Source organism: Electrona antarctica (assembly GCF_951216825.1).
Source record: "Electrona antarctica genome assembly, chromosome: 8".
Taxonomy (NCBI): domain Eukaryota; kingdom Metazoa; phylum Chordata; class Actinopteri; order Myctophiformes; family Myctophidae; genus Electrona; species Electrona antarctica.
In genome coordinates, this window is record NC_136789.1 from 28,612,833 (window position 1) to 28,624,860 (window position 12,028).

Consider the following 12,028-nt stretch of genomic DNA (forward strand, 5'->3'; position numbering starts at 1 on the left):
TTAATTGTATGTTGTACAAGCAGCAACATGTCCCCCTCATTCCTTTATTTCAATGGAAAAGGACCGTCACGCTGTGGATTGCGTGTTCGAGTCCATGACAACCTTCATGACAACCTTTGCTGCATGTCTCTCCCCTTCTCTCTGTCCCTCTTTCCTGTCTGTCTACACTTGGTACTATCAATAAAGGCAGAGAAGCCAAAAACAAATCTTAAAAAAAGAAAATAAAGGTGTGTTAATTCACAATAACGGTATATACTAATACTAGGTCAGGTCCCCGGACCTGGCGCTGAGAAGCAGTGATCTAAATGAACCAATCAGATGATCAGAATGAACCAATCAGATGATCAGTGGGTTGAGCCAACCCATCATATAAGCAGAGCACAGACTTGTGTGTCATTGTGAAGTCAGCACCCACGGCGAGCATGTGGCCCCTCCGCTTCCTGTTGCTTCTCTACGGAGCCGCCCTGGTGACATCAGAGGGTGAGTGACACACTTTATTTAACATTTGTGACCAAATTTGACTGAGGGACTGCCATTGGATTTTTTTGAATTTTCGTTTTTTTTTTTTAAGCAGGGAATCATAGCTTCAAATTGACATTGGTTGTTCAGTTTGATCCACCAGTTTTGGAGATATGACTTATAGAGTAAATGTCTTGCAGAAAACAGCAAGTTGAGAAAACAGGCTTGAAAGGTTCACTTCTGTGATCTCTAACATTACACCTAGCTACATGTTTAAGCATTTATTTCATATTTACATGTCGATTTCAACTCTGACACTTATTTCAGACATGCTCTAGTATGTCAAGTCTGCCTGTGATATTAACTCATTTTGGAAAAAAATAAAACGTTTTTCGCCTCTGGTGAAAAGCTGGAATTTGCGCGATAGCAGGCTCTCAGTCAAACTGGTCACATTTAACTACAATGTGGAGCTATTTTCACTTGCTGCTTCACTATCTCTATTGTTCACTATACCTTCTACTCCACTACAGTACATCTCAGACGCAACTTTGATACTTTTTACTTCACTGCAGATATTCTAAAAAAAAATTAGTTAGGGGGTAGGTGGGCCGGTCGGTCTGGGGACAAATGTTAAAGGACAACATTAGTTTTTTTCAACCAAGGTTCACGTTTAAGGTTGTTATTAGAGAAAGTAAAAGATGAGTGTTAATTATTTTTCATTTGCTGCTTTCTTTCGTTTTAGGGATTTTAGCTGTTTTTGACAGGGGGGCGGGGGCATTCGAACATGGGGCTAAATATGTATTTTTTTAGCAAGATTTTATAGCGATTTTCTATTTTTTTATTTACTATAGTCCTACTAGACCCCAATAAATTATATTTGACAAAAGATCACAGGATCTACTGAATGTGTCAAACTGAGCCCCAGTAGGCTACCTTCACATTCAGTAGATTCCGTGATCTTTTGTGGCCAGATGTAATTTCTTCTGGTCTAGTAGGACTATAGTAAATAATAAAAAAAAGAAATCACCATAATATTTTGTTAATAAAGACGTATTTAGCCCCATGTTCGAATGCCCCCGCCCCCCTGTCAAAAATAGCTAAAATCGCTAAAACAAAAGAAAGCAGCAAACTTTCTCTAATAACAACTTAAAACTTGAACCTTGGTTGAAAAAACTAAAGTTGTCCTTTAAAGTAGTCTGTTCGTTGTGTGTCATTTATGTTGTACTGTAAATGTGGTGGTGTTAAGGGCTTGTATTACAAGTATTTGTATGGGCCTCGACCCCGAAAAGTCAGTAGAATATCTGCAGTCTGCACGCTGGTTGTTGTGGTGGGCCAGTCTGGGCCAAATTCCGCGAAAATATCCGGGCCGAATTTTTGTCTCAGTCCAGCCCTAAATGACTAAAGCATATGTGAGGAATCTATCCTTAAACAGGTCCGTGGATTATAACCTTATTTTCCTTAATATAGCATGAAGTGAGTCGCGATATCCAGGCAAAGTCCTTCTTTATTCAATCAAGGCAGCTCCCATAGTTACATCAAGTTACAAGCAGCAAGTCATCTTTCCATCAATTCCATACAGCATTCTCAGGCCAGGCCAAGCCTGTCCTCCGTTCTCCCACTCCAACCAACCAAACTTTTTTCCTCCCAACTCTTCTGTGTCCCATCCTTATATACAATTGAAAACATGTCCCCAAAAGCACGCACAGGAACAAAAGGCACCAGCTACTACGTCACTGACACGCTGCAACACGCTCCTTATATACAATTGAAAACATGTCCCCAAAAGCACGCACAGGAACAAAAGGCACCAGCTACTACGTCACTGACACGCTGCAACACGCTGCAACACACACTGCAACAACACACTAACACGACACAGTCTTACCCTCCGCGTCGATCCACGGCTATCTCCTCATGTCGCGCCGCACGCCCACAGTCAACAACACCCGCGTAAAAACTGTCATTGCACTGCCACTACAGCCGCCTCCCGTCCACACTCACAAACAACATCAATATCAATAATAAACACAAACACGCCACAAGCACCGACACCCCCGCCTAATTTGTTGCCAGGTCTATGAAAACAAGCCCAGAAAAAATGCCATTCAACACGCTACTTACAACTCGCTTACAATTCGCGGACCTGGCAACACTGCATCCTGTTTTCCCATTGGCTACGGTTGCTACAACACGCATTTGCACTGCATCTTGGGAGCAACACAGCTTAATGTAGGGGTCACCGATTGCTGTGCTACATCCCCCTCATGTCCTCACCACCCCGTTCGGCTACACCACACACACTCACCTACACAATTCTCCACATGCAACACAGGGCCCTTATTGGCTAGCCCCCTCACATGGCGATCCCCACGCAACAAAACACAGCCAGCCACACACACACACACCCACCCACACACACACACACAACGCCCACGTTCGGAAATATCGCACTGAGCGCACTGTGCAAACCTGGCGTGGTACAAGCGGGACAAACCGACGCGCAAATATCGACACGAACAACAACAACAACACTACACGCACACGCGCGCGCTGCAACAACACACAGCTACGTCCAGTGTGTGTGTGTGTGTGTGTGTGCGTGCGTGCGTGCGCGGGGGGGAATTTGGATCGCCTCGCGATGCAGCGAAAATGCCACTACACTACACAGGGCTCGACAGTGCGACTAGGTACTCGCATTTGCGCCTTACAACATCACCGTGCGAGTTGTAACATTCACTTTGTACCACCGGTGCGACTACACAATCCGAACTTTAAAGCTACAACTTGCGCAGTTTACATCCACAAGAATGTGTCACTCTCTCGGTTCTGCACCGCTGCTGGAGAAGTATAGCACTGTCGCAGGCAGCGCCACTAATCCCCCCCCCCCCCCCCCCCCCCACACACCCCAGAGACGGAGGAGAGAGAAGAGAGCGAGAGAGACAGAGAGCACACACGTGAGTCCTGCAAATTATATTGACCCAATATTAATTTGTACAACCTAGCAAAGCATAAGATATCATGCTTTGGAGAATAGGCTGGTCTCTCTTTTTACAAGACATAAGCCATTGCATACAGCTTCTCAACCCTTTTAAATTTCAAGGACCCCCATAACTCTGAGAGTAAAACCAAATGGACCCATAAGAGTCCCATTTGATTCCATTTGTACAGTATCACAGTTAAACGTTATAACAGAGTCCATTTGGTTCCATTTGTACACTCTCAGAGTTACAGACCTGTAGGGTCCACTTGGTTCCATTTGTACACTCTCAGAGTTACAGACCTATAATGGGTCCATTTGGAACCCCCTCAAGGAACCATGAGGGTCCCTGGATCACACCTTTGACAGCCACTGCTTTAAATCTATACATAACTAATATAGAGCATATTTGATCCATTTATTGTTATGGATAAGAACAACAACACTACACGCGCGCGCGCACGCGCTGCAACACAAAACAGCTGCATACAACGCGTGTCACTGTGGACTTCTGTATCTGTGGACTTCTGTATCGCAACGCGGGGCAACGCAACTCTGGGATGAGCGGGCCGAAGGCCCGCGAAATTCTAGTCTTATACAATTCTAACATGTGGGTGTCACTGTGTGTGTGTGTGTGTGTGTGTGTGTGTGTGTGTGTGTGTGTGTGTGTGTGTCAGTTAAGTCAAAGACCCCCCCCTGTGACAGGCACTATCATAATAGAATGCCTAGAGTCAAACTGTAGCCTCCTATCATAAAGGTTGGCCCAGGTCAACCAGGAAGCCCCAGGTGGTCTTCCTGAATAGCCTAGGTATTTCTACAGCTGCCGTAAGCCAAGACCTGTGTTCGCTGACCCTAAAGATCAGATCACAGATCACTTCCCAAGAATTATCTTGAGAAGTAGTCAACTGAACCCTACCATTTGGAATGACTGTCTTTCACCCCCGAGAGTGGCTTCCTGCCTGTGACTTCAGTTGATATGCAAATAGACTTCAGTTTAAGGCACGTTGTTAAGACACTGGAGAAATGGCTTACAGAAGTTATATGTACAATTGTGACTAACCATGTAGTTATGCCTATGTTATGATTCATAATACACCACATATGTCTGAATGCCGGATTTCTTGAGCTGGCGAGCAGGGATTCTCAACCAGCTCAGAGTTGAGAATCGTACCGTACTAGCCTTAGTAGGCCTACATTTTATTTATTTATAGATTTTACACAGTATTTGTATCAGTTACACATTTTGTGTGCCCTCAAAGACATTCTTTGTCCTTGAGGGGGTTCCAGGTATAGTGCCCTTCTAAATGATGGCGAGTTGGTAACCAAATGAATCCTTATAGATAATTAACTCTCTCTAGAGATACATTATTGTTAAACATCTGCATTACTTAATTTACAAGAAGTCTATACAATTAGTGGAATGTGGAAGAATTGCTGGAATTGTGGAAGAATTGTTCAACGTTTGCCTGTTATCTCTCCTAATGGTACCAACATACAGCTTGGAATTGTGGCCAAAATCTGTGTCCACAATGTTTGGGTGTGAGAGGCTAAATGTCATCACATGGTGTGTGACGTCAGTGACGTGGCTGAAATGCAGAATAAATAATGGACCTTGATGTGAAAAGGGTTGAAAACCACTGGTTTACAGTGTTAAAGTGGTGGTGTTAGGGTTAACTTTAAACTGGGGGGAAACTGGGGCCACGCATTTAAAAGTAAATTAATCCACAAAACCAGCGTCATTTGTATTGTTGACCAATTTCAAAAATATTATCGCAACATTCGTTCAACTTTGACCCCTCTAATCACATGGAACTATGTTTTGGGCGTAGTGATATGGACACAAAAAGCATAGTTCTGTGTGATACCCAAAATTGTGCATGTACAACTTCCTGGTCTCAACTGCGCATGTTTCTTTCCTTCCATGGAGCACATGGAGCAACATGGCGTCGCCCGTACGGTCTTCGCCTCTCGTCCTCTTTAGACAGTCCTTGCTCCAGAGCAACATTAGTGACTTCCTCCTGGGGGATCCCTGTCACTGTCACAGCCTGTGTCTCCACACACAGACTGTGTCTCCATGCTGGCCACTCCCGCATTCAATTCCACCACACTAAGACCTATCATGCTTTCATTGCTGTGAAGTGCTTTGTGACTCTGATGTCTATGAAATGTCCTCCTTTAAACTGTGTGTGTGTGTGTGTGTGTGTGTGTGTGTGTGTGTGTGTGTGTGTGTGTGTGTGTGTGTGTGTGTGTGTGTGTGTGTGTGTGTGTGTGTGTGTGTGTGTGTGTGTGTGTGTGTGTGTGTGTGTGTAATGTTCACTTTCCTGTCACTGTCTTAACCGGCAACGCATGTCGGGAGCCACGGGTGAGTGTTAAACCGGCCTGTCTTAACCTGTGTTTCGCCACAGAGTCAAGCCGATAAGGTCATAAATCATGACAGTGCTGAGCCTGATGTGAAGTTGTGAATGTACAGTAACAGTAGCCTATCAATGCTTGCCATGAAAAACCTTTTCAGGAATATAAAGCCTGCAGTTTCTATTAGCTTGGATTCCCCATCATCGATGACCTATTGACCCCTGCCAGAAGCTGCTGATTGACTCCTGATTACACACACACACACACAGACGCACGCACGCGCACGCACGCACGCACGCACGCACGCACGCACGCACGCACGCACGCACGCACGCACGCACGCACGCACGCACGCACGCACGCACACACACACACACACACACACACACACACACACACACACACACACACACACAGCACCAGTCAGTTCAGACGGGTCTGATTTTATAATTTGTTGAATGAATTGGGTCTGTGAAATCTAGTGGAATGGGTTTGTAAATCCCTTTATGACTAAGAGTAATTGTGTAGATAATAAGCTATAGTTAGCCACAGTTCACTTAATTGAGTTTATAATGTTCTTAGAGTAAAGGAGCAACGTGTGCAGTCAGCAGTTTATTATCTCACATGATCTAAAAGCCAACGGGGTGATATAAACATTTCCTGACTAGATGGAGCGTGTGGTCATGACGTGGGCTGTGTTTCTGATAAATGGACTTCAACAGATAAACCACAGGTTGGTTTCAGGTACTCCGTAACCGCTGATCCCCCGGTACGTCACAGGGTAAGTAGTAAGTAGCCTTGCCGAGCCATGAGGCCCAAAGCGCAGGTGCCTGTCTCCTGTTTCTGTAGCGTGAAGCAGCTTGATGTACAAGTACACCCCCTGGACATGACGCTAGTATGTCGCAGGGACTTACCCCCAATCCAACCCTTGATGCTGAGTCCCAAGCAGGGACTGACCCCCCAATCCAACCCTTGATGCTGAGTCCCAAGCAGGGACTGACCCCCCAATCCAACCCTTGATGCTGAGTCCCAAGCAGGGACTGACCCCCCAATCCAACCCTTGATGCTGAGTCCCAAGCAGGGACTGACCCCCCAATCCAACCCTTGATGCTGAGTCCCAAGCAGGGACTGACCCCCCAATCCAACCCTTGATGCTGAGTCCCAAGCAGGGACTGACCCCCCAATCCAACCCTTGATGCTGAGTCCCAAGCAGGGACTGACCCCCCAATCCAACCCTTGATGCTGAGTGCCAAGCAGGGAGGCACTGGGTCTTTGGTATGACCCGGCCGGGTATCGAACCCCAACCTCCCAGTCTCAGGGCGGACACTCGAACCACAAGGTCACTGAGCTGGTTAATTGTACAAGCAGCAAAAGATTGCACAACCTTTATAACACGGCACATCACAAGCTTGTAGATCAGCTATTTTGGGACTTTTTTATATTGAACGGTGAAAAGTGGTTAAGTGTGTTTGTGGGTTTTATAAATATTCAACCAATGAAACATATATTTCCTGGAAAAGGAAGATCAGGGATAATGTAGTACCAAAGTAAAAGTACTATTCCAAATATGGCCGTATTTAGCCCAAGAAGTGTTTCTTTGTGTAAAACAAATGCTTGCAATGGATTCAGAATCATGAAAACCCCCTAGTTTGACCCGTCACATCATGCTACTTAAACATAATTTTGTAAATGTTGCCTGCAATGTTAATGGTAACTTGAAGCAGCTCTCACAGTTTCCCAGGGGAGTCGGGTGTTATCAACACACTGCGACACGTTTTGAGCTTGTAGATCAGCTATTTTTGCTATATTTTAATTGAAATCCTGAAAATGTTTTTGCTATTTTTGAATTGAAATCCCTGAAAAGTAATTTTTTAATTTAATTTCAAATGCCTTTAATTATAGTTATGTTAACGTTGTGCACTAAATACAAATACATTGGACATTAAGACAATACATACATTTTAATACTACTCATTAAGCTACATATATAGACTGAACTAATTAAAACGGGTCATGTTTGCATGTTTGGAATTGTAACAGCTGAAATCAATAATATATCACTATTGTGATATTAACCTGAGGGCTACATTAAGTGAAGGCGGGGGCCGCATGTGGCCCCCGGGCTGCCAGTTGCCCATGTATTATCTAAAGGTCAGAGGTCAAAAGTCAGAACACGAAAGTTGTTCGCCATGAGGAGACGTGTCTGTGTCAAAGTTTTATTGCTGGTGATCATTTCCTCGTGCACATCAATTTAGAGCAGTGGTTCTCAACCAGTGGTCCTTGAGGGGGTTCCAGGTGGTCCCCGCCTAAATGATGGAGAGATGGTAACCAAATGGACCCTTATACTGTCCTTGAGGGGGTTCCAGGTGCTCTCCGGCTAAATGATGGAGAGATGGTAACCAAATGGACCCTTATACTGTCCTTGAGGGGGTTCCAGGTGGTCCCCGGCTAAATGATGGAGAGATTGTAACCAAATGGACCCTTATACTGTCCTTGAGGGGGTTCCAGGTGGTCCCCGGCTAAATGATGGAGAGATGGTAACCAAATGGACCCTTATACTGTCCTTCAGGGGGTTCCAGGTGGTCCCCGGCTAAATGATGGAGAGTTGGTAACCAAATGGACCCTCATACTGGCCATAATTAACTCTCTCTAGAGATAAGTTATTGTTAAACATCTGCACGTTAGGGTTAAGTTTACAGTGTTAAAGTGGTGGTGTTAGGGTTAAGTTTACAGTGTTAAAGTGTTGGTGTTAGGGTTACGTTTACAGTGTTAAAGTGGTGGTGTTAGGGTTACATTTACAGTGTTAAAGTGGTGGTTCTAGGATTAACATTATAACAACTTGAACCAGAGCATCCCATCTCTGAGGGGAACATTATAACAACTTGAACCAGAGCATCCCATCTCTGAGGGGAACATTAGCCGAAAATAGCAGCTCTACTGAGCTTGTAGATCGCTTATTTCTACTGAGCTTGTAGATCGCTTATTTTCAGCACAGAGGGAGGAAAAAAAGAGCAGACCTAGTACAGAGTACGTCTTCAAGTCAGATCTGTGCCGACGACATCTGTTTGATGACAGCTGTCACTCATCACCTGTTTGATGACAGCTGTCACTCATCACCTGTTTGATGACAGCTGTCACAATGTGTTTTCCATTTAACATCTCTCTCTCTCTCTCTCTCTCTCTCTCTCTCTCTCTCTCTCTCTCTCTCTCTCTCTCTCTCTCTCTCCCCCCAGTGTCTCTGAGGGTCCGTCCTTATAGCGGTGGTCCTGATAGATCTCAGTTCTTTCGGTATGAGCGCATCATCAAACTGAGCTGTGTTGAAGCAGGGAGCTCTGTGCTGCAGTGGACTGTGAGAAGACTCACCAGAGAGAGAAAAAACCCCTGGGACCATAAGCCCCCTAGTGGAACCTGTGGAGAGAACTGGGGAAGAACCATTGAGCAGGGCCTGGCTGGAAACAAGTTCTTAGGGCTTAGCCCAGATACCCTGGGTAAATATAGATTTCATTTCATTTCATTTCATTTCATGGAGGGAGGGAGGGAGGGATGGATGGATGGATGGAGGGATGGATGGCTGGAGGGAGGGATGGATGGATGGATGGATGGATGGCTGGAGGGAGGGAGGGATGGATGGATGGATGGATGGATGGATGGAGGGAGGGAGGGATGGATGGATGGATGGCTGGCTGGCTGGAGGGAGGGAGGGAGGGATGGATGGATGGATGGATGGATGGATGGCTGGAGGGAGGGAGGGAGGGAGGGATGGATGGATGGATGGATGGATGGAGGGATGGAGGGAGGGAGGGAGGGAGGGAGGGATGGATGGATGGATGGATGGATGGATGGAGGGATGGAGGGAGGGAGGGAGGGAGGGAGGGATGGATGGATGGATGGATGGAGGGATGGAGGGAGGGAGGGAGGGATGGATGGAGGGAGGGAGGGAGGGAGGGAGGGAGGGAGGGATGGATGGAGGGAGGGAGGGAGGGAGGGAGGGAGGGAGGGAGGGATGGATTTTAACTGAATCTATTTCTTTTCATTGTGACTCTGTGTAGGAACATACTGTATGTCATGGGATTCCTCTCCTGAGGACAGTGGACGTTATTGGTGTGAGTCTGAGTCAGGAGAAGTCAGCAGATCCATCAGCATTACATTCTCAGGTACAATCTATAGAATAACTACATCAATGTATTATTTATAGACAATGTATAACTACATCTATACATATAGTACACACATAGCCAACATATTGACTACATCTATAGACATATAAGACATATAGCCAACATATTGACTACATCTATAGACATATAGTACACATATAGCCAACATATTGACTACATCTATAGACATATATAGTACACACATAGCCAATATATTCAATGGTGCTGAATCTTAACATGATACCCAAGCACAATATTTAGTTTTTGAGGGGCGCTAGCCCCTCCTATGCCCCTCCTATCTACCTTACTATGCAAAACATTTACCATGCAACATTGACAAATAAAGTGTCTATATCTATGTTCTGAGGGTTAGACAATGTGTGTAAGATAGTTTAATGTAATTAGTGGTAAGATTACTCCTAAACTAGAGGCCATCATTAGGCTACAGGAAACTGTTTAGTACTCAAAGGTCCATAGGTATTGTGGGGATTGTGTATTAGCGAAACGTGTATTAGCGAAACGTGTATTAGCGAAACGTTTCTCTTTTTTTCTTTCTCTCTTTTTCTCTAGATGAACATGTGATCCTGGAGAGTCCTGTACTTCCTGTGAAGGAGGGAAGTGATGTCACACTCCGCTGTCTGTCCAAAGACAGGAGCACATCTCTTCCATCCTCTGACGTCCATTCAGCTGATTTCTATAAAGACGGATCCCTCATCAGCACCGAGCCTACAGGAAACATGACCATCCACAGTGTTCACAAATCTAATGAAGGATTGTACAAGTGTCACATCTCTGGCCGTGGACAGTCACCAGAGAGCTGGATGGAAGTGATAGGTGAGATGATGACAAATAATGGTCTACAGTGGGTCAACATGTCACATCATCTGCACACATTATATTCTTTTGTATTTGCACTGTTATGTTTGTTTGTTTGTTTGTTTCTTATTTGAAAATATAGGTTTGTAGCTAGTTTACACGTAGCGTGACATGTTGTGTGCTTGTAGATTAATCTAGTCTATAATTGAGATTTGCAGTTTCATACAGTAGATAGTTCAAGAGTCCCTTTGGATATGCACAACAAGTTTTAAGTCTATCAATCAAGTCAAAGACAGTTCTTGAGATATGCGGATTACACAAGGGAGATGCTGTGGGTCAGTGTGTGTGTGTGTGTGTTTCACCTTGAAGAGCATTGAGTTAAGTATCTATATTAACATAAAGTGTAATCATGCAGGTGACAGGGTGATCCTTAAAGGTGGTACCAACCCATGTGAAGGCTACATTCACATATTTCATAACAATGAATGGGGCATCGTTGGAGACAACAACTGGAACAAGAACAATGAAGATGTGGTGTGTAGGAGCATCGGCTGTGGACAGTCTGTGAGCAGACCGTCCCACCAAACGAAACCTGATAAACCTAATATAACTGATCAGGTCTGGATCAATGAGGTGAGCTGTGACGGTACTGAGGATCAGCTGTGGAAATGTCAGAACTTCAGCGGTTGGGGAGGCAATGTCTCAACCCAGGACTCTATGAGATGGACTACATGTTCAGGTAAGAGCATACGCACGCACGCACGCACGCACGCACGCTCGCACACACGCACACTGTGTGTCTCAAAGACACTGTTTTATTTCCTTCTCTTAAAAGACACTCGACTACGACCCGACCCCGGTCTCCCGTGCGAAAAAAACAGCACTCCTCGTTCCTCTTTTCCCTCAAGAACTGTAACACACTGTATATGTATGCATTATTGACTGACTGGTTCTATTTACATTTGTATTTGTATCTTTCAATTTGTTTTCATATTTTTATTTTTATTTTTGTAGATACGATTGAAATGAGTTTGGATGGTTTTAAATGTGCCGGAGCTGTCCAATTCAACACGACCTCAAATGGAACCAATTCAAAATACTATGTTTGTTCTGACAACTTTGGTAAGACACTGCCTGCATGCACCGATTTGTTTCTACTGTACATTATGTCCTTGAACTTAAATGTTCCCATTTGTCATCATACATTCCTGTTATGCTCTCATAATATAAGGTCTTTAGCTGTAGTTTGAACAGCATTAATGATTCA

General features: G+C 44.7%; 1 long non-coding RNA gene across 1 annotated transcript; it reads left to right on the forward strand.

Moving 5' to 3' along the window:
- The first annotated feature begins 10,655 nt into the window (after positions 1–10,655).
- Positions 10,656–11,914, forward strand: LOC306928014. The gene is made up of 3 exons (XR_013790630.1): positions 10,656–10,779; positions 11,177–11,500; positions 11,776–11,914. It is a non-coding gene; the product is annotated as an uncharacterized lncRNA (long non-coding RNA).
- Positions 11,915–12,028: the final 114 nt, after the last annotated feature.